General features: G+C 40.2%; 1 long non-coding RNA gene across 1 annotated transcript; it reads left to right on the top strand.

The window, feature by feature from the left end:
- The first annotated feature begins 4,100 nt into the window (after positions 1 to 4,100).
- LOC131152781 (uncharacterized) lies at positions 4,101 to 5,503 on the top strand. The gene is made up of 3 exons (XR_009136106.1): positions 4,101 to 4,265; positions 4,345 to 4,408; positions 4,934 to 5,503. It is a non-coding gene; the product is annotated as an uncharacterized LOC131152781 (long non-coding RNA).
- The last annotated feature ends 544 nt before the right edge of the window (positions 5,504 to 6,047 follow it).

The following is a 6,047-nucleotide window of genomic DNA, read 5'->3' as shown; positions in this document are numbered from 1 at the left end:
CAGGATTTTGCTACGTTGGTTGATAAAGCCACGGTAGCAGAGGAGTGTTTACTAAAGGATGCAAAAGTTTTGGTTACGAAGAAGAGGCCAACGCCTTCTAATTATTCGTCTGGGGCAGGACAGAGTAAGTGGAAGAAAAATAGTGGTGGCACGTCCCAGAATTCCGCAAGTGTTCCACATTGCTCTTTATGTGGTAAGAAACACCAGGGGCAGTGTTGATTGTCTACGGGAGCCTGTATGAGATGTGGTAGACAAGGACATCAAATGAGAGACTATCCGAGGCAAAGGAATGATGGAGTCACGCAGTAGCAATACAGAGGGAATGATCCGACACAGTGTGGCGGTCAGCAAGGGGTATTGCCCAGGCTAGGGTATATTCTCTGACTCCTAGTGACGCTGAGAACGCTGGTGACATGGTCACAGGTACTATTTATGTGTTTTTTCATGAAGCTGTAGTACTTTTTGATTCTGGAGCTATGCATTCTTTTATTTCCCGTGATTTTGTTAAACTATGTGGTTTGTAAGTGCAATTGGATTATGAATTGGTAGTGACTACACCGTCTGGGTCTGCAGTCAGGTGTAGTAGGTTAGTCCGTAACTTCCCTGTGGAAATTTAGGGAAGAATACTACCAGTTAACCTAGTGGTCTATGACATGTATGGTTTTGATATCATCCTTGGGATGGACTGGTTGTCGGCCAATTATGCTAGTATAAACTACCGCAAGCGGGAGGTGTTGTTTAAACCACCAGAGGAGCAGGAATTCAGATTCCAGGGGTCATATGTGCATTCTGCACCACGGTTCCTTTCAGCTTTGCAAGCTAGGAGGCTACTCCTAGATGACTACTAAGGGTATCTGGCGTTTGTGAAAGATACGCTGGTTGAAGAAAATAAGTTGGAAACAATTGCTGTAGTGTGCGAGTTCCCTGACGTGTTTCCAGAGGACTTGCCAGGGTTACCTCCGGACAGGGAAGTGGAATTCATGATAGAGCTAGTTTCAGGTACGGCGCCGATATCGAAAGCTCTGTACCGTATGGCTCCAACTGAATTGAAAGAACTGAAGGAACAACTTTAGAAGCTCCTAGACAAGGGGTACATTCGTCCTAGTGTTTCTCCTTGGGGAGCGCCCGTTTTGTCTGTTAAGAAGAAGGATGGGTCGATGAGGATGTGCATCGACTACAGAGAACTGAACAAGGTGACGGTAAAGAATAAATATCCGCTACCTCGGATCGATGATCTGTTTGACCAGCTTTAGGGCATGCAGATCTACTCTAAGATTGATCTACGATCTGGGTATCACCAGCTGAAGGTGAAAGCGGAAGACATTCCTAAGACAGCGTTTCGAACTCGGTATGGCCATTATGAATTTATGGTTATGCCTTTTGGTTTGACTAATGCACCTGCAGCATTTATGGATTTGATGAACAGGGTCTTTCACGAATATTTAGACCAGTTCGTCGTGGTATTTATCGACGACATCCTAGTGTATTCTAGGAGCACTGCAGAGCATGAGGGGCATTTGAGGCTTGTCTTACAAATGCTTAGGAATAAGAAATTGTATGCTAAATTGAATGTGAGTTCTAGCTAGAGCAGATTGCGTTTCTTGGTCACGTCGTGTCCAAGGAAGGTGTATCCGTGGACCCGAGTAAGATTGAAGCAGTAATGGACTAAGTGAGACCAAAGAATGTTCAGGAAGTCAGAAGCTTTCTAGGTCTTGCAGGTTACTACCGTCATTTTGTGGAAGGGTTCTCTAGTTTAGCAGGTCCTTTGACACGACTCACGAGGAAGAACGTGAGGTATGTTTGGACTGAGAAGTGTGAGTTGAGTTTCCAGGAGCTGAAACGGTGACTGGTTACTGCTCCAGTCCTGACCATGGTGGATTCGTTATTTATAGTGATGCCTCTAAGAAGGGTCTTGGCTGTGTTCTAATGCAGCAGAGTAAAGTAATTACTTACGCTTCTTGGCAACTTAAAGAGTATGAGAAGAACTACCCGACACATGATATGGAATTAGCAGCGGTAGTATTTGCATTAAAAATTTGGAGGCATTACTTGTATGGTGAAAAGTGCGAGATTTTTACTGACCATAAAAGTCTTAAGTACTTTTTCACCCAGAAGGAGTTGAACATGAGACAACGTAGGTGGCTAGAGTTGATTAAAGACTACAACTGTGTTATTAGCTATCACCCAGGAAAGGCTAATGTGGTAGTTGATGCTCTGAGTCGGAAGTCTGTTGATGTGTCTGTTTCAGCGATTAGAGTTCAGCACCAAATTTGTATGGACCTGGAAAGGTTAGGCTTGGAAGTGGTAGAAGGAAATCATCAGGCTGTCCTTGCTAGCTTGGTGGTGCAATCGACCTTACAAGAGAGGATCCATGTAGCGCAAAAAGAGGATCCAGAGTTAGTTAAGGTTATGGAAGGAGTTTGGAATGGTTTAAAGCCAGACTTCAGTATTTCTGGTGATGGGATACTGAGATTCCGCAGCAGGGTTTGTGTTCCGAATGATGCCGTGATTAAACAGGTTATTTTGGAGGAGGCACACCGTTCGTTCTACACTGTACATTCGTTTGTGAAGGATTCACCTACGGCAATGCATGGGCAGAATGCCATATGGGTTATAGTAGATCGGTTGATGAAGACTGCACACTTCATTCCAATTAGAGTCAGCTATTCTTTGAATAAGTTGGCAGAACTTTATGTGCAGGAGGTGATATGATTCCATGGTGTTCCTATATCTATTGTTTCAGATTGAGATCCGCGTTTTACATCTTATTTCTGGAAAAGGTTACAAGATGCCTTGGGATCGCGATTGATGTTCAGTACGTCTTTTCACCCGCAAACGGATGGACAGTCAGAGAGAACTATTCAGACGTTAGAAGATATGTTGTGGGCCTGTATACTAGATTTTGGTAATAGTTGGATACGATATCTACCACTTGTTGAATTTGCATATAACAACAGTTACCAGGCGAGCATAGATATGGAACCTTATGAGGCTTTGTACGATCGTCGGTGTCGATCTCCATTGTACTAGGATCAGGTAGGTGAGCAGTAGATACTAGGTCCAAAACTGATTCAGCAGACCTTTGCAAAGGTCGCATTAATTAGGGAAAGAATTAAAGCAGCTCAGAGTCGACAGAAGAGTTATGCTGATACTCATCGGCGAGAGTTGGAATTTGAAGTAGGAGATATGGTATTCTTGAGAATCGCTCCGATGAAAGGGGTGATGAGATTTGGGAAGAAGGGGAAGTCCTCGGTATGTCGGGCCTTTTGAAATCCTTGAAAGGATAGGTTCAGTTGCTTATCGAGTGGCTTTACCTCCAGCATTATCCCGAGTTCATGATGTATTTCACGTGTCTGTACTGAGGAAGTACATACCAGATCCATCGCATGTACTGAGTTACAAACCTTTAGAGATCAGTGAGGCTTTATCATATGAGGAGGTACCAGTACTGATATTAGATCGGAAAGTTCAGCAGTTACGGACTAGGGAAATACCACTAGTGAATGTATTATGGCGTAACCATGTAGTGGAGGAAGCTTCATGGGAATTAGAGTCAAAAATACGCCAGAAGTACCCGCAGTTATTTTCGGATGGTACGTAGTTATGTATAGTAGTATAGGTGGTATGGTCTTCGGGAGACTTTTGTGTGTGTGTGTAATCTTCCGAAGCATCACATTGTAACCACGGTATTCCTCCACCCTAAGCGAGGGTAGATAATAACTTCGGGCCGGAGCTGCTTTGAGGGTGGCTACCGACTCTTCTATAGGTCTCCGACGTAAGGTAGAGTATGCTTGGTATTAGTTGGTGAATTTCGGGGACAAAATTCTTATAAGGAGGGGAGATTGTAGTAACCCGACCCCAAGAAAAATAAAATAAATAAATAAATAAATAAATAAAATTTAAAAAATAATAGAAAATAAATAATAATAATAAATAAACATAAAATAAATAAATATTTAAAGAGATATTTTGGAGAAGATATTTTGAAAAGAGATATTTTGAGATATTTATATATAAATATCTTGGAGGAGATATTTATTTAGATTACTTAAGAACTAAGTTAGGTTTATTCTATAAATTCTCTTATTCTCTCTCTCTCTCTCTCTCTCTCTCTCTCTCTCTCTCTCTCTCTCTCTCAGATCCTTTGTCGTTCGTCTTCCGTTTCCAAAAACGGAGAGTACTGTGTGGATCCGAAGAGGAAACTCTACACTTTTAGTGGATCGGATCGTCGTTTCGGAGAGTTTCGGGTTTTCCCAAGAATCGAGGTAGGAATCTGATCCTAATTTTGATTGGATATTTGGATAGCAGTAGAAAACATAGTAAGGTTATGTTCTGTGGTTTTAGGTTTTCGGGATCTCGGGTTGTCGTTTTGGACCGTTTTCGTATGAAGTTTCATTTCGAGTATAAGGTAAGGGGAATTTGATTACAACAGTTATTTTGGAACACTAAACCGTTAAAAAGCTAGTTTATGTTATTATCTATGATTTAACTGCTTATTTGTAAAATTCTATAGAGCAGAGATGCCGGTTTGACGATTTTACAATTTTTGGTAAAAACGAGGATTTTGATGTGTGATCTCCAAATTTTACAAATATTGTTTATTTGTGTTTATACTATAGTAGGAGAGGCTCGAATCCTTTATTTATTCAGTTAAACTATGTATATTGAATTTCTATCATTTAGCAGGTTTTTGTATTAAACTTATGTGATATATGTTGAAATAGAAATGAATGTATTTTCTATACTACTGATATAGAATATGGGAATGAAATTCCAATTTGTTATACTGACAATGTGATAAACAGAGGCTAGTGATACACCGAGCCGCATTAGTAAACAAAGAGGGGTAAACTGAGTGGAAAGATGCCGGTTTGAACCCGCTGGGATTATTTCTATACTATTGATATAGGGTTGAAAAATACTTTCTTTGCAGAGTTGAAATAAACTACTGTTATATGATACGGCGCGATATCGTAGCTAGATGTACACGTGCCACCATACATACTACACGATGTGGGTACCAAGATGGTCGGCTAGCAGGGTGAAACCATTAGCTGATATTAGGCCAATGGAGGCCGTCGGATCGTAAGTAGGTACTCGACAATGCCTGCACGAACAGGGCATTGGACGAGTATCAGTGCACACCCGGGCCACGGGGTAAAACTGGTTATAGAGATATTTTGTTGTTGGTCATCTAATAAATCATAAAATGGTCGAAAGACAAATGTGGGAATTTTGTAATATGAATAATATTATAATTGATGGGTTACTGTATTGAAAATATTTGATTTATATTCCAGATGTTGAATGAAAATATGCATGTATGCAGTCACACACTGCTGTAACTCCTTCTTCCTTACTGAGAGGTGTCTCACCCTATCATACAACCTTTATTTTCAGGTCCATTAGTGCGTCAGTCCTAATAGCTAAAAGGACTGGGAGATTGTTTTTGAACAGCTTACGTAAGCATTTGAATCATGTAGTAAATCTTAGATGAAGTTCCTTTTTGGATGGTTGTAATAATGAGAATTGTTCTAAGTCTGAAATATGTAAATTATGGATGTATTAGTGAACTCTGGTATAAGTCTAGTAGAAATCCCAATGGATGTTTATGTTTTTCCGCGACATCTACATCATTATTATGTATGTTTTACACCCATATGTCCCTGTTTAGGGCGGGTTGTTTCCATATCTTGAACAGGTATAGATATTATGTAATGAAAGAGTGACACCTGGGTCCTTATAAAGGACCGGGTCGTTACACACAACATATGGTTGATTCAAAAAGAAAAATGCTTCTAAATACTCTTCTGAACTTATTATTAAGTGAGCCATTCATAATCCCTTAAAAGCTTTCAAACCGTGATCATATTATAAGCTTCTACTAGGGAATTCAAGTTTTCATTAAGTCAAAGTAGAAGATTCTTCTTTACTCGATCTATAAAAAAATTCCTTAGTCATTGTTAATACAAGAGCATTGATTAAGAAAAATTCAGATAATCCTAAGTGCTCATTGCCTAAATGATTAGAACATGCTTATCATGCTT

Source organism: Malania oleifera, chromosome 4, assembly GCF_029873635.1.
Source record: "Malania oleifera isolate guangnan ecotype guangnan chromosome 4, ASM2987363v1, whole genome shotgun sequence".
Lineage (NCBI taxonomy): Eukaryota > Viridiplantae > Streptophyta > Magnoliopsida > Santalales > Ximeniaceae > Malania > Malania oleifera.
Note: the sequence above shows the minus strand (reverse complement) of the source record. Positions and strands in the feature narration are given on the sequence as shown.